Source organism: Piliocolobus tephrosceles, chromosome 1, assembly GCF_002776525.5.
Source record: "Piliocolobus tephrosceles isolate RC106 chromosome 1, ASM277652v3, whole genome shotgun sequence".
NCBI lineage: Eukaryota > Metazoa > Chordata > Mammalia > Primates > Cercopithecidae > Piliocolobus > Piliocolobus tephrosceles.
The window spans coordinates 81,370,457-81,396,172 of NC_045434.1; the positions used below are offsets into that span (position 1 = coordinate 81,370,457).

General features: G+C 43.6%; 1 protein-coding gene and 1 pseudogene across 2 annotated transcripts in view; one reads left to right on the top strand and one right to left on the bottom strand.

Moving 5' to 3' along the window:
- The window catches only part of CNIH3 (cornichon family AMPA receptor auxiliary protein 3), a 300,156-nt gene that overhangs the window by 146,670 nt on the left and 127,770 nt on the right, over positions 1-25,716 (top strand). The gene's annotated exons all lie outside the window — the stretch shown is intronic.
- On the bottom strand, positions 18,364-19,486 carry LOC111537157 (annotated as a pseudogene).

Consider the following 25,716-nt stretch of genomic DNA (forward strand, 5'->3'; position numbering starts at 1 on the left):
TTGTCGGTGTGAGCCACTGTACCTGGCTGTAGCTACTATGATGGTGTCTGTTTTTCAGATTAGGAAGTGGAGGCACAGGTAGTAAGTGGCTGAGCCCGGACTGATTCCAGGCAATCTGACTCCAGAGCATGGCTCCTTACCACTGTGCTCCTCCACCTTTCTGCTCTACATTCTGGGTGACTCTTTCAAGCTCTCTGTGCTCTGTAGGTAGAGATTTTATTTTATTTAAGAGAATGCTTTGCGTTTCTGATTTCTCGTTGTCTTAGAACTGCATATACATCAGAGAGGCTGTTATGAAAGAAAACCCAAAGATGTCTGGGTCTTGCATCTCTGCATTGAAAGCCTGGCCTTGTGAAGTAAGATGCTAGAGAGCGAGGCGGGGGAACAGTTGGGACACTGTGAACAGTTGGTGCTCTGAGCTGTAAACTTTCCGGAGAGCTCTAAAGGAGAGCGCATTGTATCTGAACATGCAGGCCAAGGTGTGGTTCTCCTCTGAGATTCCTAAAGAGTCCTCCATTTCTGCCTGTGTCAATGAGCTAAGATCTGCAGCCCCTCCATTTCTGCCTGTGTCAATGAGCTAAGATCTGCAGCCCTTCTGTGGCCTCGTTGATGGTCAAGGTGTATGTTTGGAGTGTATGCACTTGCGTATTCACTTTGTATTCCTGTCCTCAAATGCATCTGCTTATTTCACAACTATCAAATACCTGCCAAGGATCCTGGGCCCTGGGAATAGAGGGAGAAACAAAACAAGGCCTACACTGAAGGAGATGGTAGTCAACTAGAGAAAACAAATGTAATATGAGGAATTACACTCCAGTATGGTGGTTTCTGTGTCTGCGGTGCATTTTATTTGCAGCATCTTTTGGACATCGGTTCCAGTCACATCTACATGAGGCTCATCTAGATTTAAGGAAACTAGGGAAAATGCAGTGAGGTGTTCAGCGTCATCACACTGGCCTGCTTTGGGCCCGGCAGGCCAGTCGACTTGGCTGGAGAGACCCAGGCGGGACAGTGAGTGAGTCATGAGGGCAAGGCCTGATGTGGTGGGTCTGGTGTGTGAGGAGAGAGCCTGCCTTCATGGAGGCTGGGCAGCCTCCCTCCGTTGTGGGACTTTTCCTTAGTTCAGCTAACGATGGAGTCCTTGTCACACAGCCACAAAAGATTACACTCGCAGACAACTTGAAGGGTGAGAATAATGGGAATTATTGGGTAAAAAGGAAAAAAAAAGGGGAACAGGGACTCAGCAGAACGAGAATCCTTCTAGTATAGGCTTCCTGCCTCATGGATTAAATCCCAGGTTCTACCCAGGAAGTGGGGGGCGGGCCCCTTCCTGCTGCAAATGGTGGGAACTTCTGAGGCCCCACCCCAGGGTGCATTCCTCCCAGTGCGCAGGTCGGCTGGAGTTTCTCTGAGGACTCCTTCCTACCTGGCTGTCTCAATGCTGTGGCTCAGACCAGTCGAGGCCATCCTGGTGTCTCTGAGACTGGAAGTTGGAGGTTGGCAGCAACCCTGGTAGATCTAGTGGGGTATTAGAATTGTAGTAGAGGCCATGTGACCTTGGGGACCTCTTAGCCTGAAAGCTTCATGAAGGCAGGGCCTGAGTGGGGCTTGTTCGTAGCCATTGCTCCAGCACCTCAGCAGGGCCTGCACATTCAACGCATGCTTGCTGACCGAATGTGTGGAAGGGGTGTAAAGATCTCTAGTGGATGATTCCCCATACAAGGTGGCACCAAGTGATGTCCAAGGCGATGTCTGGCTCTAACATTCTGCCTGGCATGCAGCAGGATGTATTTGTTGAATTAAACAAATTCTACAATTCAAGGGAGCAAAGAAGCATCCCTATGACCCTTATACCTTTAGCTTTGTTTTCATCCATTTTTAAATTTCTCCTGCTGCAAGCAGATGACTAATTTTTTTCTTCCACCAAGCTGTAATGCTCAACCATTGCCACTAGAGGGCTGAGGTTTTGCACAGCGATGGCGCTGAGGACTCCTCCAAGTTCAAATGTCTTCTGAGATACCCAGAGAGGCTCAGGCAAATGCCAGTGCTGGAAACTGGCTTAAGCGTAAGCAGCCAAGTGCATGCACCTCTGAGCTGGGGGCACTGGAGAAGGACAGAGGCTTCTGTACTGCTGACAGACCCCGTGCAGGTAGTGGCTGAGATCTCTGTGTGGCCAACTAGAGACAGTGGAAGCATTTCAGTCCCTGGGTGAGGATGGTTATGGAAGGCAATGGAGGCTGCCTCACCACTGGGAGCAGCAAACAGTGTGAAACTCTGCTCACTTTCTCTATGAGTGCTCAGCATCTTTTATTTCAGTTTTAAAGATGCAGAAATACACAGGAGGGAGTGAGGTCTCTACCAAGCAAAAACTGTATGCTTACCTTGTGCCTCTCCCCACCATGTTTGATCTGTTTTCTCTCCTCCCACTACCTCCCCACAGCCCTGCTCTGCCCCCTCTCTCCTATGTTACTTTCTTGGGTCTTGCCCTGTTTGGTGTCTGGCCATTGCTTGGTGCTGCAGAGGAGACTCAGCCCCCAAGAGGTGGTACACTCACCTCTTGAAGGGCAATCCCCAAAGAAGTGGCAGAGAGACCTGGCTTGGCCTCCTTTCCCCTGGGCCTCTGTTCGGCGTTGTACTGGATTGCATGCCTGTTATAGAGCGTGCTGTGGAAGATGCTGAGCCAGCGGTACCGAGCGTTTCCATGCTCTGAAGGCAGGGCTGCACAGCTCCCGTCACGTGGTGACACTCCCTCTGTGCTCCTGATGTGTTTATTTCCAAAATATGGTGAGTGGTAAGTTTTAGGCCCTGGTCCAGTTTGGGGTAATATGTGGAGCAGGCTCAACCTGGAAGGCTGTGCTGTGGCAGCAGGTGCAGCACTCATTGTGACCAGTGGATGTTCACATCTGTTGGAGCCTAGAAACCTAAAGAAAAGCACATCCAAGCTCCAGTCATGTCCACCACTCCCTACTGCCACTCCCCACCCCACAACATGGAGGAATTTATGTTCTAGTACGTTCTCTTTCTCTGGCCATCTTGCTCCAAGGGAATTAATAAGGACCAAAATGGCCAAAGGGCAGGAATCAGTGAGGAGATGCAGTAGAGAAGCATGGGCCATGTTTAATTTATAGATCGGATCATCTCTTCCCCTTGACAGTATGCAGGCTATTTTGGGCATTGTGCTAGGTAGCCCTTTAGGGAATCCAGTTGCGTTTAATTACATTCGTACTTATTGAGCACCCATTGATCAGTCACAGCAAGCACATAATTATATGGGATATAAAGAGTTAGATAAAGTCCCAGTCCTCAGGGTCTCACGGTCTAAGATAGTAATTCTAACATAAGACAGCAGAGGTTTGCAGTGGAGGTTCAGTTCAAGGTCACGTTTGGGGACATCACAGAGAAGTGGCACTTATATGGGCCTAAGAGCATTTTGACAGATGAAGAGAAAGAGGGATTAGTTCTGCCAACCTAAAGAAAGAACTGAGGCAATGTTAATACAGTTTATCTGAGCCAAGGTTGAGGACAGCTGCCTGGGACACACTTCCTAGTTGCCTTGGGGAGTGCTCCTTTCGGCCTTTGTTACAAGCATGTTGTTTGTTTGTTTTTGTTTTGAGACAGTGTCTCACTCTGTCTTCCAGGCTGGAGTGCAGTGGCACAGTCATGGCTCACTGCAGCCTCGACCTCCTGGACTTCAGCAATCCTCCTACCTTAACCTCTCAAGTAGCTGGGACTACGGGGGTGTGCCTCCATGCCCAGCTAATTTTTGTATTTTTTGTAGAGACAGGGTCTTGCTCTGTTACCCAGGCTGGTCTCCAGCTCCTGAACTCAAGCAACCCTCCTGCCTTGGCGTCCTAGAGTACTGGGATTACAGGCATGAGCCACCACGTCCAGCCTATTACAAGCAGGGTTTTAAAGGCAAAAGGGGACAAGCCTGGGCCGATACAAAGTTGTTTGACAGGAGTTCTCACCGATTTACAGAAATAACATTTGTTAGTGATTGGCCCTACACTGGTGAACTATAGAGTATGAGTGCTGGTGTCCAGTGTGTGACATTTTAGGACAATCTGGTGTCAGTTAGCCTAGAGCCCATATATCACGTGGCCTCAAGAGGAAATGATTTAGTTCAAGAGGGTAATGAGACATGGCTGGTGTCACACATGGCCCCGTCACTTTTTTTTTTTTTTGAGACGGGGTCTTACTCCGTCACGTAGGCCGGGGCGCAGTGGTGCAATCTTGGCTCACTGCAACCTCCACCTCCTGGGTTCAAGTGATTCTCCTGCCTCAACCTACTGAGTGGCTTGGGTTACAGGTGCCCGTTACCACATCCAGCTTACTTCTGTATTTTTAGTAGAGACGGGGTTTTACCATGTTGGCCAGGCTGGTCTTGAACTCCTGGCCTCAAGTGATCTACTTGCCTCGGCCTCCCAAAGTGCTGTGATTATAGGCGTGAGCCACTGTGCCCTTCCTACAGTCACATTTCAGTGCCTCTCTGGGCTTGATAATTAAAGGGGGCTTGAATTCCTCCAATAAAAAATTTCTTCCTCAGACCAAATAATGAGAGTACTTGTGGAAAACCCTTAAGTAGTCTGGCTTGCTTGTCCATGGAGGTGGAACAAGAGTGTCTGACCACCCCCCTGCCTGGGCCTGTGTGTCAGGGTGGTGACTGGGCAGAAGCTGGGACAGCAGTCACTGCCAGGGACTGGGGTCTGTGTGGCCAAGGCTGCAGCAGGAGATTCTTACCTGAGACCAAATGTTCATGATGAGAACCAAAGTGGTGAACTGGGTTAGCGCCCTGTGGAGAAAGTGAAGCCTGGAAACTTGGGAGAATGTGTTAACCCTACTTCTGGAGAGGACAGAGGCTGGGACAGAGCCAAGGATGTGTGGCTGGGCAGCACAGGGGAGAAGAGAAGGCGGGCTTGGAGCTAGCAGGGCAGAGGGGAGGGGAGGACAGCAGCTGTGGTTCCCAGATCGGCGTAAGGAGCCTGCAGGCACAGGGGCTGGGTGGGCCAGGTGACTGGACAGATAGTGGCAGGTGGGTGAGAACAGAGTTAAAACTCAGCCAGGCTTTGAAACTGTTCTACCTGAGGGTACTGGTTACGGGAATGGGCAGGAATTTTTGGAGACGTATACTCATGAATTCTGTTTCAGGCATGTTGAGGTTCTGGAGGAACCTGGGATGGAAACTGGATCTGGAGCTGGGGAGAGGGTGAAGAACCAGCCGTGTCCAGGTAGGAGTGAAGCAGGCTAGAAAACGTAGTGGGCGCCTGGGCGCAGTGGCTCACGCCTGTAATTCCAACACTTCGGGATTCTTACGAAGACCCTGAGGCAGGCGGATCACCTGAGGTCAGGAGTTTGAGACCAGCCTGGCCAACATGGTGAAACCCTGTCTCTATTAAAATACAAAAATTAGCTGGGTGTGGTGGCAGGTGCCTGTAATCCCAGTTACTCAGGAGGCTGAGGCAGGAGAATTGCTCGAACCCAGTAGGCAGAGGTTGCAGTGAGCCAAGATCATGCCACGGCACTCCAGCGTGGGTGACAGAGCCAGTCTCCGTCTCAGAAAAAAAGAAAAAAAGAAAAAAATGGTAATGGGACTTGTGGGAAGGGATGAGTTTACCAAAGAAAAGAGCACAAAAGGAGAATATTTTCCACTCATTTACTCATACATTAAATGTTTCGTATCAGGTACTGTGATAGGTAGTCTTCATTCTTCAGAGTCATTTAGGAGCAAACTACACTGTTTGGGCTTGGGGAGTTTGCATATTGAAGCGATATTAGAGAAGGATATTGGAATGCTGATTTTGGCCCAATTACTTCCCCCAATGATGCTTCTGAAGATGGCGTAGACATAAGGAGCAGCCTGTAAGGCCTTATGAATATCTTGGTGCACAGTGACCCTGCCCGTTTAGTAAGCAAGATCTAGTCTGGTTCTGCAGTCAAATTGTAACTGTTCCTTCCTGTTGGGGCAAGAGCAAGGAGGTTCTCAGCCCTGCTACAAGCATGAGCTCCAACTACCACTACAAAATCCCCTTTAGCAGTGAGGGAAATAGAAGACCCAGAAGGTGTGATTTATCCTGAGTTGTGAAGAATCTACCACCATTTGTTCCTAGAATTTCTTCCTCTCTGAATCCCTGGCTTCTTCAGCCAGCCCATCAGTGGTGGCTCTTTCCTTATTTATGAAGCTCACCAGTTGCACTAGGCAGACTGAAGGACCCCCAAAGATGTTCATGTCCTAATCCTTGGAACCTGTGACTATTACATCTGCAAAGCCCCTTCTGCCATATAAGGTGATTAAGTCAAGGGTCTCAAGATGGGGAGATTATCCTGGATTGTCTGGGTATGGCCAGTGTAATCACAGAGGGCTTTATAGGTGACAGAGGGAGGCAGGAGAGACGGAGGAAGAGATGTGACATCAGAAGCAGAGGTCAGGAAATGCCGGTGGTCTCCGAGAGCTGGAAAAGGCAAGGAAACAGCTTCTCCCCTCGGGCTTCCAGAAGGAAGTAAGCCCTGCTGACACCTTGATTTTAGCTCTCCAAGACCCATTTTGAACTTCTGACCTCTAGAACTGTAGGATAATAAACTGTGTTGCTTTAAATTACTAAATTTGTCATAATTTATTGTAGCAGCAGTAGGAACTAATACACCTAATTTCCAGCACAGAGCCTGTTATGCAATGGGTGCTCAGTTTCATTTATTAGATGAATTGTGAATCCCATATTTAACTCTAAGCCCCAAGTAGGGCTCTCTACAGTGGTTTTTGAAATCTACTTGGCTTCATTTGGATAGCTAGAAACTTGGGGAAAACTTTGCCCAAGCAAAGAAATCCCAGCGGTTCCTCCTCTGTACATTGCAAAATGATCCATTCTCCAGTCCAGTCCACCAAATGCAGGGTCTGCCTGGGCCAGTCCACCAAATGCAGGGTCTGCCTGGGCAGTATTTACACCTGTGAGGACTGACTTTATTGCTTTGTGTCTAGCTTGCCCTTCACTGCTTGTATAATCTCTCTATTGTAAATCCAAATTGAGGAGAATGTGTGCAGGCTTAAACAGCCAGGCAGAAAGACAACTGCACTAAATTGTTCTTAACAGAATCTTTGAGGTCTTTGAAATAGCAGGAACTTTGAAATAGCAAGCTGTGATTTCTGCCTTCAAGGGTGGTAGGTGTTGCGCACAATTATCTACAAAAATGCTCTTCCTCAGGTGCGAAGTGTTGTGTGTCAAGTGCAGGAGCTGAAGTTCTGCATTACACGCGGCCTAAGGGTGATAACAGTGACTGATTCTCCAACAGCAGGCCTCTGGCCACACTGACCACACCCTTAACTAGCTTTTGAGGCTGGGGAGCATCTTCAGGGTTGGCTTGGGAGACTGAATAACCTATTCCAGGCTGAGGATGGAATCTCCACTGTGAAGACTGAGGAGTATGGGGCCAGGGCACTCTGCCTAAGTAGCATTTTTCCCCGGGATAGAAGTTTCTCTGGACTCGATCAAGCAGGAGGGGTGAGTACATACTTCCTGGAGGTTGCACAAATGAACCAATCTGATTTTAAATATTAATAACTTGGAGTAAAGCTTATGGAGGCCAACATGCAAATTTATGTAAAAGAATGTGCAAATAAACACCAGAGCCAAGTGCCTGGCTCTGTTCCCTCACACAGGATAGCAGCCCCTGACCTGGCTGACCTTGCGTTTAGTTCTGTTCTTGGCTCTGGGACTTTGGGGCTGTTGTGTTGGCAAAACTTGGTGGGGGTGGAGGGGTGGGCAGTAGAGTGAAGGACTGCTCCAATTTAAACATCCGCAACAACAAAAGTTGTTTTAGCAAATTGGCATGCTGTTCATAAATGGCTTTCTATGTGCATGAGGATTTAGAGGCTTTACAAACTCTCTTTTTGGGAGTAAAAATCAGGAAAGATTCATCAGAACCCAGCTCCTGAGTGGATGACAGGGGAGAAGACTCCTTGGCTCTCTAGTGAGCCCCTGTTGTTGCTGCTGGAATTCAGGCAAAGCTCCTCACAAGGCTGGTTAAGATCTGGACTCCTTGGGCAAGGGAAAATGAGGTGAGTACAGAGCGCAGGTGCTCAGTGTAGACACTGGCTTGATGGGATCTTTTGGAGCAAGTGCTCAGTTTTCTGTGTGCTTTTTCACATGGGGAGGCTCAGTTTCCAGTAGATGGTGGGCTGGAGTGAAAGTCAGAGACGGAAAGAGGGACACGGACATACACACACACCCCTGAGCCCCAGTGAACATCGAGCCCAGTGCAGTGGGCAGCTGTCTCTACGATGTGGTTAATTTAGTGAGAAGTAGAGAGTTTGTAGTAACCATAGAGTTAGAAAAGCAGGGAAATGAAAAAGAAAACAATGGCAAAATAGTGTGGGGAGTATTTTCCTGATTATAGGGGAAAAAATCACTCGTGAAAATGCAAACAGTACAGGAATAAGGAAACTACGTAATAAGGTAACCTCTGTTAGCGTTCTGATAACTGTACTTTCATGTGTCTTTTTACGGACGCACATGCGTAATTTTACATAATCAATATGGTACATCACACATTCTGGTTTTCTTTACCATCACTTTAAAAAAGTTGTAGTTTTTGTTGCTGTCATTGCTTAACTCTTTCCTCCAACCACCGTCCCCTTCATCCTCAGGGATGCTGGTGTTAGCAGCCTGGTGTATATCCTTCATTTGTTTCTTTGTGTTCATGTAATCTCACATAAACACTAATGCTTTTTAGAGTATGTCTTGATTTTGGTTTTGCACATCTGCACCTTGCTTTTCTCACTGAATAACGGCTCAGGGAGTCCCTCTGAGTTAATTGGTAAAGGTCTAACTCAGAGCTGCGTAATATTCCAGATTTAGAAGTGTCACTGTTTATTCAATCATGCTTTTATTGATTAGACTTTATGTGTTTCTAGTTTTTTGTGATCTCAGATAGTACCTGGGCATATATTCTTACCTAGTGGTGTCTATTTCAATGGGATAAATCCTCAGGGAATTGCCAAGTGAAGGATATATGTATTTTTATTAATAATAGATATTATTAGATTGCTTTCCAAAGACTTTATCAGTTCACATTTTCACCAGCCATGGCTGGGGGGCTCCTTTTCCCCTGCTTCCTCAACAGTAACTTATCACAAAACTTTTTTCAATCTGTTAGATATAAAATGATATATCCTTGTCACCCTTGTCATACTTCCTAGCCAACACTGAGGGTGAGAAACTTTCATAACATTATTGACCTGTTGGATATTCTTGCAAAGCAGGAATATTGGCCTGGGATTTCGACCTGGGATTTCTGGGTTTTAAGGGATGGCAGGTAACGGGCCTTGTGACCTCACCCAGACCCTTCTTCCCTGTGTGCTGCCTCTGGTCAGAGGCATGACCAGCTGGGAGCAAGCAGATCTATATGGTGGACTGGGGTAACTTTAACATTCCTGGACTGGGACTGGACATAAGGTCGGGGAGTATAACCTGGCTGCATTCCAAAGAGGCTACGGAGTGGTCTGTGCACAAGAGCTAACAGGTTTGATAAGTTTAGCAGGCAGGACTCAGACCTGGCAGTAGGGAAGTGCTATTGAAAGTTTGGTTGGCAGAAGTGTCCATTCCAAGCAGTCAGTCAGCTTGCTGTCAGCTGGACTCTAACCAGTTGATTAGTGTAGGAAGAAAGGGAGTGAGGTAAGAAGAGGGGACTTAAGGCCCCTTAGGAGGGGGGTAGGCAAGAGCTAAGTGGAGCGTTGGGCCCCTGATAGGTGTTCCAGATATGGCGAGCTAGTCCTCTACTGGGTGGGCGGCTGGGGATGGAGCCTGGCTGCACATACCACATAAACGTAGAAGGAGTAGGAAGGACAGCAAGGGGGCTCCACAGATGCCAGGGCTCATTTCTGGACTTCCAGAAACCAAGCCCACGGAAGCAAAACTAAATCCAGGTTGCACAAATTGGTGGGGCTCAGGCTGCTAATTTGTTTTCTGTCTCTGGTGAGGGTTGGCACAGCACACGTGGGCTGCTTCTCTCTGCCTAAGCCCACATGTGAGGGTCTCAGCAACTGTAGCTGCACAGGTGTTCAGAGGGTGAAGATATTGGGAATGTGGCAGGAGCACAACTCACCGGAAATTCCCAGCTGGTGGAAGGCCACTGGAAGGCCAGCTGGAGGAAGGGGGCACAGCCCAGGTGTGTCACTAGCTGAGGTTTGATAACTAAACTAAATTATTGATTAGGCTACATATTCCTTGTCAACCATTTTTTGGCTCTCATTTTTCAAACTGGGAGGACCTCATCATTAAAAGACTGTAGTGGCTCATGCCTGTAATCCCAGCACTTTGGGAGGCTGAGGCGGGTGGATCACTTGAGGTTAGGAGTTTGAGACCAGCCTAACCCACATGGTGAAACCCCGTCTCTACTAAAAATACAAAATTAGCCTGGTGTGGTGGCGCACGCCTGTAATCCCAGCTACTTGGGAGACTGAGGTAGGAGAATCACTTGAACCCAGGAGGCAAAGGTTGCAGTGAGCCAAGATCGTGCCATTGCACTCTAGCCTGGGCAACAAGAGGGAAACTCCGCCTCAAAAAAAAAAAAAAAAAAAAAAAAACAACTGTAGTTTATTAGACATTTCATCTAAATTTTATGTTTTTCTTCCTTAAATTTTGGAATCTGTGTTTCTCAGTCTGGTGTTTTAGATGAGGAGCAATGGGGTTTCGGGTATTTCTGTATTTTTATTGATCATTTTTTACATACTTCTCCTGTGAAGAAATCTATTAAGGAAAATACAAGACTTTGCAGTCTCTCTTTAGTATTCACTCTGTGAACTGGTGAAGCTGTACAAACTCAATATAAACTCTCAGTTATTATTGCTTTTTAAAACTACCTGAAGGGTCAGTATGGCCTCCTATATCCCTTTTGAACAAAGGAAGGCAGCTGGGCCTTAGCCTCTCTTCCTTTAAAGAGTTTAAGGCCGGGCATAGTGGCGCACACCTGTAATCCTGGCACTTTGGTAGGTCGAGGCAGGCTGATTGCTTGAGCAGGGAGTTTGAGACCAGCCTGGGCAATATGGTGAAACCCTGTCTCTACTAAAAAATGAAAAAAATTAGCTGGGACTGCAGGCATGCACTACCACACCCAGCTACTTGGGAGGCTGAGGCGAGAGGATCACATGAGCCTGAGAGGTTGAGGTTGCAGTGAGCTGTGATTGTGCCACTGTGCTCCAGCCTGGATGACAGAGTGAGACCCTGTCTCAAAAAAAAAAAAAAAAAAAAAAAAAACGATTTGGCTGGATGCAATGGCTTATGTCTGTAATCCCAACACTTTGGGAGGCCAAGGCGGGTGGATCACCTGAGGTCAGGAGTTTGAGACCAGTCTGGCCAACATGGCGAAACCCTGTCTCTACTAAAAATACAAAAATGAGCCAGTTGTGGTGGCGCAGACCTGTAATCCCAGCTACTTGGAAGGCTGAGGCAGGAGATCACTTGAACCCAGTGGGTGGAGGTTGCAGTGAGCCAAGATTATACCACTGCACTCCAGCCTATGTGACAGAGCAAGACTCCATCTCAACAATAAAAAAAGATTTTAAGTTGCTTTTGAATAGCCCAGATGCATGCCTCCTTGCTGTAGAGTTGGGTTTTGTTTGTTTCTTTAATAAAGAAGATATTCTGTATGCTGATATACAACTTTTTCTTCCTTTCTTTGGTCATAAACTAGGTGTGACCTCAGTAGAGACTGATTTTAGTCACTGTTGATGCCTGCTTCTAAAGACTGAATCAGCAAATGCCTTGCAGAATTTAATTGGCTATACACAATAACTCCATACAGCAGGTCACTTCCTTTTGTTACTTAGGGACACACTTTGCAAATCATTCATTCTGGAGAATTCATTAAGAAGTTGTATTGCTCAAAGCCAGATACTCTACAGGAGCATTACTGAGATTTTTAATAAAAAATACCTCTGCTTAATAACTAATAACGAGTAGTACCTGCTTTGAAACTTTTCTAGGGCAAACTAATTCCAATCCCTGTGGTGTAGAATGTTGAAAACTTTGATCAGCCATCCCTTTACATGCTGGAATATATCCAGAGTATTTAGGAAATGCAACTTGACCTAACCTTCAGGTCTCTCGTTGGCTCATGTATCTGTTAGGGTCCTGTTAGAAAACAGATCGCACATGCAAAGGGGGCAGTTGAGGAAAGTTTAATGAAGGGACTATTTACAGAGGTGGTACAGGGTTAAGAAATCAACAGGGATGATGTGGCACCAGGATCTAGCAACCCATGAAGCCGTTACCACTCCTAGGTGTGAAGGGGTGAGGGGAGGAGGCTGTTACTAGAACTTCTTGGGAGCTGCAGTGCATGAGGCTGTCTTCTGAAGGAGCTAGGGCCTCATGTGGAGAGGTAGAGACACTGTGAAGCCACAGTAGCAGGAAGGGAACTGAGCAATAGGTGCCCTAATAAGATCCTTCAGCTGATTGTGTCTTCAGCTGATGCATCCTGTTGGCCTAATGTAATGGGAAGCAAGAGGGCAAGGAAGGCCAGATATTGCATTCTTCAGCGCCTACCAGGGCCATAGGCAGGGTGGAGAAGGGTGAGGAGGGATTTGGAAAGGTAAATGGAGGCTTTTCAACACAGTTAACTTTTGGGCTGAAGGAAAATGGACATGCAAGTAGGAGGGAGAATCCTAGTTAGACTCCTCGGTTTTCACAAGTCATTGTCAATGTCACTGTCAGTGTAGTGGGCCTTCAAGTTACAGGGAGCCACTCCTAATGAGCAATACAGAACACTGCAGTCTAGGCCTTTTCTGGAGAACCTCACCTCCACTTTTTTGTTCTCCAACTTTCCAAACACCTAGTGTTAGCAAAACACCCAGGGGTCCATTGCTCGCTGCATGGAAAGCCAATTACTGAGACAATAAGTTATTGCCAAGGAAGAAGCCTTTTTATTAGGGTGACATCAATCAGAAAGATGAGAGATCAGTTCCAAACCCATCTGTCTCAGCTGACTAAAATTGGAGATTTGTATAGTGGGGAAGGAGTGTAGCTGTGCATGGGAAAGCATGAATTAGGGAGGTGTAGTATGGAAGCAAACATGAAGGACATGGGGACTGCCGTCTCATTGGATGTGGTGATTTTTGTGAGTTTCAGCTTCTTGTTTGATGATCAGCTTCCTAAGGAAGGAACTCAGATGAGACTAATGTAAATATCACATTTTAAGACCCAGGAATGTCAATTTCCATGTTTATTCAAAAAACCAGAAGCCTCATTTCTGTTGAACAGTTGGGGCAGTTTCAGCCCCTCCCCTTTCTATTGATCAATTCCTCAATCATGGGGAATCTGACCATCAATCCTGGATGCTTTCTGCTGAGGAAGGTGGTTATGGGATCATGAGAGGGAATGAAAGCATTGCACTTATAATGGGAAATACTCAAAGTACCTGGTTGGCATCTGACGCATTGGAAAACCATGATCTGTGTACTTTTATTTTGCTTTTTGACCAACATTTGAGGCCACATTGAACTAAAGTGATTAATAGCATAGATAAACCAAATTTTAAAATACCAGAGAATGCGGAGTGGGTCCACTGGGGAATCCAAGAGAACAATCCTAAGCCTACTAAAAATGTCTTCCTGATTCATTACATCCCACATGCGAAAAGCTAGGGTCTGGGGGAGAACAATGACCTGAAAAGTGCATGTTCCCTTTATGATTTCTTATCTAGGATCTTTGGCTGGGTGTAAGGGTGGCGGGGGGGTGGGGTGGGGTTGGGGGCTGTGTTCACAAGACTATGACTGTTTACTCCAGAGGGATCCCAGAGGGACTGACTGGTTTTACCCAATCTGTGCTGCTAACTTGACAGATGAGTGGGTGGTCAGCAGCGTTTCAAAAGGCCTGACTTACTGTGCTTGTGGCGGGTCTTCAGCCTAGTGGGATTTCCAGGTCTTCAACTGGACTTGATCCTCCAGTTTCAAAGAGTGGAGAGGCACATCTGTAGGGAACTGGAGCTTGTTGGAAGCAAGCTCAGAGACAGTAGTTAATATATTTCTTAATTATTTTATATATGATCTAGAGTCTAGGAGTTGGAGAAATGGTCTTCCATACATTTCGAAGGGACTAAGAGCCAGCCCACTTCTGGGAGCTACTTGTATCTTCAGCAGGGCAAGAGGCAAGACCTTTTCCTAGACAAGATTTGTCTCTTGGCATCTGGAGTCCTCTTGGTTACAAGTTGGTTCATTCAATTGATGGGGGGCTTAAGACTTTGTTTTTACTTTGGTCTCTTTTGGTCTCGATATGCCGGAGGCAACACTGGTGGCCAAGTTTTTATTTTGTCCCATATCATTGTCAGGGTGGTACGGCTGCTGGCCCTGGACCCTTCCCGTCCTTCATTAGGACACCTATGGCCAAGACATAGCCAGTTAAACGTTCTAGGCCAGACAGGAATGGAGGTGAGCACACACTCCTTAGACCTTAAATCAATGTAAGAGCCAAAACACCAAAGCCAAAAAATAAGGTTAATATGCCTGTCATCATAAAGCCAGTCCCCTACGGTTTGCATACAAAGCATATATTAAGCCATAAAGTCAGAACACCACAAGTAGTTTTCAAATTCTGGAGAAACAGGGTAGAGAGAGAGAGAGAGAAATATGCTTCAAATTTTATTGATAAGAGTTCATTTTACTCAATTGTTAAAGGCTACAAATAGCTCAAAAGAAAAAGTGTTCTTGACTCTGAAAACCAAAACCAAAACAAGCAGAAATATTTCAAATAAAAGACATAATAAAAAGTTATTTCAGTCCTCTACTAGTTCAGTCCATGCAATTAGTCCTGTTCTGCTTGATATTGGGCCAGTAATCCTCAAGAACTCATCAGCCCTCCAACAAGAGTCCTGGAAGTTTTCTCTCTAATCCAGTGGCACAATCTCCAAAGTTATCAGAAATCTGCATTCGAGAGTCCTTTTCATGAACTCCCCTAAAGAAGCAAGTTTTTGACTGTAGCTGATTATAAACTGGTTTTTGAGAAGAATCAAAGTAAAACAATTGTGGACGACAAAAGTCTTAGGACAGTCATGGTTGAAGACACAATTGACAAGGAAGATTGGTTATTTCTGTGGCATGCAGCAGTTTAAGATAATCATAGTTATTACTGATAACATATACTAAGATCAGAAATTTGGGAATCTCATATGATTTTGGAATATATAATAATAATACATTTATATAAATATAACCCAAAGAAAGTTAAACGTTTAATATATGACAATACTTTGTATATAATTTTAACATACCAAATAAGCCTAATATGTCTCTCTTGGAATTCAAGGGACCCTAATAGCTAAAAACTTAGTTTTTGGTCAAAAAGACTGAATTTATTTATTTATTTGTTTATTTTTGTGATCAGGTCTTGCCCTGTCGCCCAGGCTGGTGTGCAGTGGCATAGTCATGGCTCACTGCAACCTCAATCTCCCTGGCTCAAGTAGTCTTCCAACGTTAGCCTCTCAAGTAGCTGGGACTACAGGTGTGTGTCACCATGCCCAGCTAATTTTTGTATTTTTTTTGTAGAGGTGAGGTTTTGCCATGTTGCCCAGCTGGTCTTGAACTGGGCTCAAGCAATCAGCCTGACTTTGCCTCCCAGAGTGCTGGAATTACAGGTGTGAGCCCCTGTGCCTGGCCAAAAAGACTGAATTTAAAACTTGAAATTTTACTTTTGGAAAATTTATCTAATATCAAAGGTTTAATACACCTGATTTCACAAAATAGGGTCACAGTCACTATAGAATAGTCATTCATTTAGCCGGAATGATAGTTCAAATATTAAAAAAAAAAAACCAAACCCTGACCTTTACTTTTTGATAGGAAATCCACTTTCCCAAATAATAAGACAACAAAGACAGCGTGGGGCCAACTAAACCTGTCTCTCTCTCCTGTCTTTTTTTTTTTTTTCCTGCAGCTACCTCAAAAGGTAAACAGAAATCTACTATCTCTTATTAATATTATACATTTTGTTCAAAAGAGGAAATCGAAGTTACCTCTATATAGTGTATTATTAAAGCTAAGTTCAATAAAACCTTATAAACAATTTTATCTAATTTTAATCAATTTGACATTTACATAAACCTTTTATAACCTTTTATAATTTTCTATTAGAGCAGATCAATGCTTCAAGAAAATCTTTTTATTCTGACACAGAGGCCCACATGCTGGTCTTGCATCAGTGTGCTTTTGATATTAATGTTTAGTTTTTAGAAAGACAACTAATTTTACTCCTCAAAATTGGCCTTGTCATCTCACGTGCCCACCTCTTCTGCTATAGTCCCTGGGCCTAGAAGGATTGAATAGTTTTAATTTCTGGCCCTGTGTCTCATGAAGGCAGTTTGTTTTGTCACCCTCTCCTGGGTCTGAAGATGAGGCTTTGACATGTGTCAGTGTTTAGGATGTAGCAGAAGTCGGTGCCTTTTTCAGACCCAGGAGTCAATGCCCTGTAACTTAATAGCACAAGGACTTTAAAAATCAATACGGAAAGTTACATGGATGTAAAAACCTTAATTCTTTAAAATTTTGATTTTCCTAATTAATCAAAAACTTAATAATGATGAGATAGAAATTCTCTTAGTAAAATGTAAAATCTGCTTCTCGGGTCAGTTACCAAAAGGCAAAGAAAGACCTTCTGCAGCGTGATTGCTTCTCCTTATGGGAAGCTCACTTAGATAACCTGAAAGCCAAACCTGATGAGAAAAGAGTACTTGAATTAATCAGACACGGGAAGAGTATGTCCAGGGTCATGAGTGAACCTTATAAAGGCAACAGGAAAGTGGGAAACTAGTACTTTGAGCAGGGGAACAGCATGAGAAGTTTGCCAGTTACATGAAACAATTCAGACATAATCAAGAAAAGCCAAGAGTACAGAATCAAGTTATACTGGAAGAAAACATCGCTTTTCTAGACCTTACAGATAAACATTTCAGCATCAGGCCACTACAGTAGTTAGAACTAGAGGAAAAACATTAAAAGAGCTAGCAAAAAAGTTGAAGGAGAGAGTTAGCATCTCAGGCCTTTTCATGGGGAGAAAAAAGCTGAAAGCAGCAAGACATTCTAAGACATGAATGTGAGAAGTTTTCGAAAAGAAACAGTATAGAATGAAAATCAAAACCTGTTGTGATTTTATTAAGAGCAAATTGATATTTTAAGGAAAATTTTTTCTAACATAGGAGACCAATCTTAACTTTTTCACCTCTCTCCCCTACTGACTGGTTCCTTTCTACCTTGTTTCATAAATAACCTTTCCAAGTCCATAATTTAACCTTTAGATAATGTATTCACCCGTTTTCATGCTGCTGATAAAGACATACCTGAGACCTGGCAATTTACAAAGGAAAGAGGTTTAATTGGACCTACAGTTCCACATGGCTGGGGAAGCCTTACAATCATGGTGGAAGACAAGGAGGAGCCAGTTACATCTTACACAGATGACAGCAGGCAAAGAGAGAATGAGGAAGACAAAAGACAAAAGTGGAAACCCCTAATTAGATCTCGTGAGACTTATTCAATACCACGAGAACAGTGTGGTGGAAATCACCCCCATAATTCAATGATCTCCCACTGGGTCCCTCCCACAACACATGGGAATTATGGGAGTGTAATTCAAGATGAGATTTGGGTGGGGACACAGCCAAACCATATCAGATAACTTCTGAATTAAACAAGTATTATTTTTCTCTATAAGAGCACATCTTCTTTGGCACATTTTACATACAATTTTTTTTTTCAAGAAAGAATGCACTGAACACATTTGCATTTCTTTGTTTTAAAGCAAATGACGAAGACCCAGCTTACCAACTTTACTTTTTTAAAACCCAAGCTTTACATTGCATGTTTAAACAATTGTCAAGACCTACTAAATTGCCAGCATTTATGCACAAGTAGAAAACATCCTTAATTTATATTAAGCCAGAAGTATATTACCATTAATGCATTAATATCTTTAACTACTAAACACTGAAAAAAAAATGAAATTGTTTCTATAGAAGGCTTGTCCTGGCAATGTCAATGTCATAGCAGGCTGACACTGCTTGGCTCACATTTCCAGACATGATGGAAAAGCAGATCCGTGCTGGTGTTAGTGTATACTCTTGTCTTACCACTGAAGAGTCAAGACTCACCTTGGAGTATGTTTAATAAGAAAGCAAAGTGCATACAGAGATTTACATCAATTTTTAAAACAAAAAGTCCTATTTTGTGGTCCCAACAATAAACTCAAAAGTCTATGACAAATAGGAGCTCTGAGAAGCTCTTTATAAATACTTTAGGTACAATTATACTGAAAGTCGAGTTCACTGGATATCTTCAAAAGCTGTTTTTGTTAATCCTTAAATGGTGCTTGTTATAGTTTAACATTTCTGTTAAGTGCGTGCATTGAATTCCTGGTTATCCAAGTGCAGCTGCTGCTCCTCACCATGTATTGTTAAGGACTTTAACTGGCCTTCTTCTTCAACTTCTGCTCTTTCTTGACCATTCTTGACAATCTGTTTTAGTAATTTTTCTGCCGTTAATGATTTCAGTAGAAGTTGATACACATTTGAAGTTGCCTATCCTACGACCACCAAATGATGTGGAAGAGAATGAAATGAGTCCCCCGTGACGTAGTGACCAGAATGAAGTAAATCCTGTATCAAAAGAAGAAAATCCACTTCCAAAATATGGAAATCTGCTGAGAAAAACAACCCATCCCTCAGCTTCTGCTCTCTTGGGGACCCCTTTGATTCCCAAAAAGTCCTCAAATAAGTTTTCAAAGTAGTTGAATGAAAATGGGTCCCTTCCACCAAAAAAATTCCCTGAAGACATCATCTAGGTTATGAAATGTGGTGCCAAACTCAAATGACTGTCAAAATGACTTCCACCGCCTCTTCTACCATTTAATCCTCCTTCTGGATTAATATAAATTAAACTGTCTGGTTTAATTTATATTAAATATAATATAAATTAAACTGTCTTAAACTGGTTTAATATAAATTAAACTGTCTTATCTTCTAACGTCTGATACCACCTCACATGTCTCAGCTACTTGTTTGAAATTTTTCTCTGCTGCTACTTTTTTTTTTTTTGAGACAGAGTCTCGCTCTGTCGCCCAGGCTGGAGTGCAGTGGCGCGATCTCGGCTCACTGCAAGCTCTGTCTCCTGGGTTCACGCCATTCTCCTGCTTCAGCCTCCTGATTAGCTGGGACTACAGGTGCCTGCCACCACGCCCGGCTAATTTTTCTGCATTTTTACAAAAAATTAGTAGAGACGGGGTTTCACCGAGTTAGCCAGGATGGTCTTGATCTCCTGACCTTGTGATCCGCCCGGCTCAGCCTCCCAAAGTGCTGGGATTACAGGCATGAGCCACTGCGCCCAGCCTTCTCTGCTGCTTCTTTATTCTCAGGATTTTTATCTCGGTGCCACTTCAGTGCCAGTTTCCGATATGTCATTTTAATATCCTCCAGTAAGGCTTGTCTACACGCCTAGAACTTCATAGTAATCCACCATGTTTTATCAGATTGTTGGAACAGGTCAGAGGACGTGGGCAACTGGTGGGAAGCAGGGTAGGTGGGGCAGCAGCATGGCTGTGTTGGTGGCTGTGGCCTAAAATTATATATTAGCTAGAATTCCTGTTCTTAGTAACCTTAATTTTGAGTGACGATCTAGGAAGCAAGTAATTCTGAACTGTCTATCAGATGTTAACATTTTATAGGTAAGAACATTCCATAATTTTTTACAAAAACATGTTTTGCCTATATAATAACCCTTTCTTAATTGGAAATGACTCATAGATCTAGTGAGCATCCAAAATAATTTCAAGATTTTAAATTACGTAGAAAGTTCACCTATAGCAATTATCCCATTTACATTTCACTCATTTTTAGCAGTTTATCTAGATTACATATGAGAGCTGAGATATTAAACAGAGCTAGTCATTATTTCCTTGTTAATTATTTTTATATCCTGTGCAAATTAAGTGCTCACTCAAGAACCTTAAATACATGGATATTTTCACCAATAACTCAGAAGATTCAGCTCTTTCTATTAAACTAATGATATTAGTCTTACTTATCAAAAAAATCACACAAAGGTCATTTTGTTTTGGCTGGGTTTATAGTTTTACAACCTTCTGTGCCAAACTCTGACACTTTAAAATATCTAGCAGAGACAAATATAAAACCCAGAAAAAAATATGTTGACAATGCTGAAGACATTTCTATTTTAATCTTACCAGTAATTTTAAAGCCAGCTTATTTAGAATTTACTTAAGTCACATGAACTTGAAAAAGTCTTAGACTTATTTACTTAAATGAGTTCCTTTTTATTTATAAACCAATTTGGTACCATGTAAAGACAACACATGATATCTAGACACATATGTACACATATAAACAAAGATCCAGTAGCTTTTACTCCCATGAGATAGCAGTGCAAACTCACCGGTTTATGAACATGTTCATGTGGCTGAATTTTGCCCTGGTAGGTAATCCAGTGAAGGCTGTGAGCCAAAATTTTGGGTTAAGCAGTTTCCATGGCAGTTTGATTTTTAAAGGCCAAACCTACCCAGACTCCAACAGCACCACAGAAGAACATCATGTATGAGGTTGGTGCAAAAATAATTGTGGTTTTTGCCATCTGAAAGCAGTGGCAAAAACCACAATTACTTTTGCACCAACTTAATACTAATGAGTCCTGACCCTTTTTAGATGAGCAACATACAAGCCTGGATACAAAGGAACTCTGACCCAGTTTCCTATTTAACAGTAAAATGAATCCAATTGTAAGACAGCCCTACGATTCAAAGACCTTCCAAGATGAGATGAGATCAGCAGTTTGGGGTGGTATGGGTATGGCTGTAGACTTTCCCTTGCTCTCTTGGCCCATAACTACATTCATACCAACCTAAAGGATGCATCCAAGCAGGCTGCACTGTGGGATTGAACCTCGACCTCCCACAGCTATGTCAACATGCACACAATCACCAATACACAATCCAACTACAGCAGCACCCATCATGCCCCAAGAGTGTCCAAACCGAAGTAATTGGGGTGCTTTCCTCTCTTGGTTGGGCTTGTTCAATCTGCAAATGGAAATTTCTTCAGAATTCCCAAAATTGAGAGGAGCAGTTGCCACTGTTTGGACCCACAAAACATACTTGTCCGGACACAGATGTTTATACACACCAATTACTAACAAGTCCCAAGAGTGTCCAAACAAATAGTTGGAGGGCTTGCCTCTCTGTTGGTTACACTTGTTCAACCTGCAAATGGAAATTTCTTTGGAATTCCCAAAATTGAGCCATTCCCCTCGTCTGGTACCCACAAAAGACACTCACTTATCCAGATGCAGATGGCAAATTTCAAAGGCTCTTCTTCATAGGCAAGCAGAAATGCAGTAGAGGCCACAGTGACAGAGTCAAAGAGAGACTGAAATCCACCTCCAGCCAAAAAAGCGTCAGGCAGCTGCCTAGGAGGGCTTCTGAAACTCTCCTGGCCCACGGCTGCAGAGCCATGAACAAGGCCTTCTGGTCAAGGAACCAAAATCTGTTTCTGAAATGCCAGGGGTTTGATCTAGTCCTGTTGCTTGCTGCATAGAAAACCAATTACTGAGACAATGACTATTGCCAGGGATGAAAGCTTTATTTGGGTGATGTCAGCCAGAGTGATGGGAAATTGTCTCAAATCGATTCCTCTCAGCCAATTAAAATTGGGAGTTTATATAGTGGGGAAGGAATGTAACCACGTGCAGGAAAATGGGAATTAAGGAGAGGTATGGAAGCAATCATGATGGGTGAGGGATCTGGCATCTCGCTAGATGTGGTGGTCTAGTGAGTTTCAGTTCCTTGCCTAAGGATCAGTTTTCTGAGGAAGGAACTCAGATAACACAAATGTAAGTTTCCAGTTGTAAGACCAGGGAGGGTCAATTTCCATGTGTGTTCAAAAAACCATCAGCATAAGTTCTATGGGCAGTTGGACTGGTTTCACTAGTTGTGAAATAGATTGATGGAAGATGACTGAAGCACATTCAAAATTTGGACCACATTGCCTTGTCTTGCCTCCTCCATCATATATTTTTGCTGGGTCATATTTTGTATTCAGTTCTTAGTCATTATTGAGGGATGCTACAACAAACAGTTTAATGCCTATTGCTGTGTGTGCTATGGGGGTGCAGTATTCTCCATTGTAGTTAAAATATGTACAGAAAATAAATAACTTTTAAATATGAGTTTGGGGAATAGTTTTTTTCCCCTGAGGAACTGGTATCCTTTTTCTTTATGGACATGGGCAGCTAAGTAACTGATTTCTCTTTCCACTTCAGCTTCTGGGAAACTTATTTTTAATTTTAATTTTGTTTTAGAGACAAGGTCTCACTCTGTCCCCCAAGCTGGAGTGCAATGGTGCAATAATAGCTCACTGCAGCCTTGAACTCCTGGGATCAAGTGATTCTCCTGCCTCAACCTCTTGAGTAGCTAGGACTACAGGTATGCACCACCACACCTGGCTATTCTGGGAAACTTAGATCCAAATTTTCAAGCCAATGAATTTGGCTCTTTGGGGGCCCTGTGGTCTTGATATCTCTCTCTGTCCTACCTTTGTATCTTCCTGGGTCTAATTTTTATTTTCAATTATTTTTCCCTATTTTGTGTATTTCTGATAAACCACCTGAAATAATTTTTTATAAGGTAGAGTATTACACACTCTTGAATATGTATACATTCAGTTAGTTAATTATTAGGTCTTGGACAGCATGGTCTGGATGGAGATTCTGAGTCCTGGGACCTGCTATGTGATGGATAGACATGTGACTGAGCCTCAGAACTGCCCTCTTGTACACTGGATACTCCCAGGCTTTATCTTTAGTGAAGAGATAATTTGCCCTTAAGCACACTAGGAAGACAGTCTGGGGTAGAGAAGGAGCTAACCTACTTTATCTGAATGAAGAACTGGGTGAGTTGCTGTGATCAGCTAATGAAGGATTTATGAAAGCATTTTGAAAAGTTTAAAACATTTTATATTTGCTCATTTAACATTTATTGCAAGCACTGGGCCAAGGATATGAAGATGGGTAAACTCATTCATTCATTCTTTCAATAGATACTTATTGAGTAACCACTGTGTGCCTTGCCCTGATCCAGGTGCTTGGAATGCAGCAATGAGCAAAACAGTGTCTACTTACCTGGAGCAGTACCTCCTGCAATCCTTGAGGCACTTGTAACCTAGTGGGATTCTTTGTATGTGTTCTTTGCATTCTTTGTATCTACTCATATGTGGTGGGACTCACTTATGAGATCAAAGCTGTGTTTTATATTTAGGGCTTATGGACCTAAGTTACGGCATGGAAGATGTTTGTATTTGCAAAGAGATTTACAGTTCCTCCCTCCCCGCTCCCTTTTTCCCAGTACTGTGGAATGATATAGGTAGGAGTCCATAGATTTAATGATAAGCCCAAGGATTCTGTCTGTAGGTTCCTGAGGAGCCTAGTGTGCTAGGGATGCTTCAGGTGATGTGCAAACAATCCCCAAGCCACATGTAACCAGTCAGGTGGCTCTCAACTGGCCTGGGCAAGCCACCCTCTGGTTTTGGTTTAGCAGGTACTTTGTATTTTGGCAACTTTCCCAAGGAGTTCTGAAATGTTTCCCACCCCTGTTCCATGTTCAGAAATACTGATGCAATGCAATGTGCTAATTTTGCACATGAGGACACTGAGACATAGGGGAGAAAGGGATTATTCAAAATCACACAGTCAAAAGCAAAGCCAGAACCCAAACTCAGGTTCCTGGCTTCCCCACGATGCCTGTTCTACCAGCCCAGGTGATGGACCTTTCTCTGAGCATGCAGTCAGCTGGTACTGTGAGGTGTTGATGGGCTGTGAAATAATCCATCCTGCTTTCTGACTGACTTTGGCTCAGATCTGGTAAGGGTTCCAACAGGGTCATGTCCTGTATGCTCTGGTTGTACTCTGAGTTGATACTGTGGTTGCTATTTTTCCATTGAAGTATTTTAATAAATTTGTAATGCCTGGCTCTTAAAATTTCCCTAAGTGGATAGTGCTATTTAGAAGAATCTTAATTAAGTACATACATATCCTCCTGGTTGGGGTGAGCTTTTCTGCAGGTGATCATTAGAGTGGACACTTGTCTTAGGAGCCCATGGAGGTTTTTACAAAGAGCCGTAGCTCAGCCCTCAATCGCCAGTTCCGGGTTTTTGCATGTTTGAAGGAAACGGCTGCCAAAAATTGTCTTTACACAGAAGGGGTCTGTCCATTGGGTACAAAATGGAGGCTGAGCCACTGCATTTTAGAAGTTTCTTCTTAGTAGTTGATTCCACATTTGGTTTTGAGAACTTTAGGCTTTATCATACAAGTCCTAGTATAATTCTTCTAGACTAGGAAAGGAATTCTAGATCCTCCAACGATAGTCTTCTCCACTCTTGGGCTACCCCAAGTGTTTACATGGTTGCACGTCATTTGCATATGGTTGACATATGCCTGCTGAGATTGTGGTCTCTCCCTCCTGGGCAGTTTGCAAATTGAAATTTCATTCCTTCTGTAGCAAGATGAGCCGTGGACAAAACCCCACAGCCACCGAGCTAGTGAAGGAAGTAGCTTTTAATCAGCTGGAAGCATCGTCAGACTAGCGTCTTAAAATCCGAGGTTGTTGAGTGAACAATGTCTGTCCCTTTTAAGGGCTCACAACACTAAAGATTTTACATGAAAGGGCTATGATTGATTAAGCAATCTAGGGGGTATGGTACAGGGGCTGCATGCACCAGTAATCAGAATGAAACAGAACGAGAAGTTTCACAATGTCCTTCCATACAATGTCTGGAATCTATGGATAACATCGATTGCAAGGTCATTGGTTGAATTTTAACTGTCAGGCTAAGGTCAGGCAGGCCCAGGCCTGGTTTTGGGTCTGGTGCCAGGCGCTGGGCTGCCTGCCTTTGGTTTCGCTTCCTTGTTTCTTCTTAAAACGGGTACTGAGTATAAAACAATATAGAACAATATGGGGGGTCTCTTTCTCTCCTCTCTCATTTCCCCCCCTTGAGACTCTCACTCATTTTATTAGTGGGAGTTCTTACTTTCATTCTCACTACTTATGTCTTCCTGTGCAGTAGATTGATAGTGATTCATATAGTATACTTGTGCTGAAGCATTCTGGTGAACTAAGGCAGCGATGAAGCTTTTTATCATTTGAAGAAGTACAGGTAGCAAACCAAGGAGTAGTAAGCAAGTTCCTATTACTATTATAACTCCTGTTATAAGAGTTTTAAATCCTCCTATTGCTGGGAACCAATTTCCAAACATGGCCCCAGGATCAAATCCGTGCCACACTTGCAGGGGTACATGTGCCAGTTTTGTTATATCTTTTTTTTGTTTGTTTGTTTGTTTTTTTTTTTTATTATACTTTAAGTTCTAGGGTACATGTGCATAACGTGCAGGTTTGTTACATATGTATACTTGTGCCATGTTGGTGTGCTGCACCCATCAACTCGTCAGCACCCATCAATTCATCATTTATATCATGTATAACTCCCCAATGCAATCCCTCCCCCCTCCCCATGATAGGCCCCATTGTGTGATGTTCCCCTTCCCGAGTCCAAGTGAGCTCATTGTTCAGTTCCCACCTATGAGTGAGAACATGCGGTGTTTGGTTTTCTCTTCTTGTGATAGTTCGCTAAGAATGATGGTTTCCAGCTGCATCCATGTCCCTACAAAGGACGCAAACTCATCCTTTT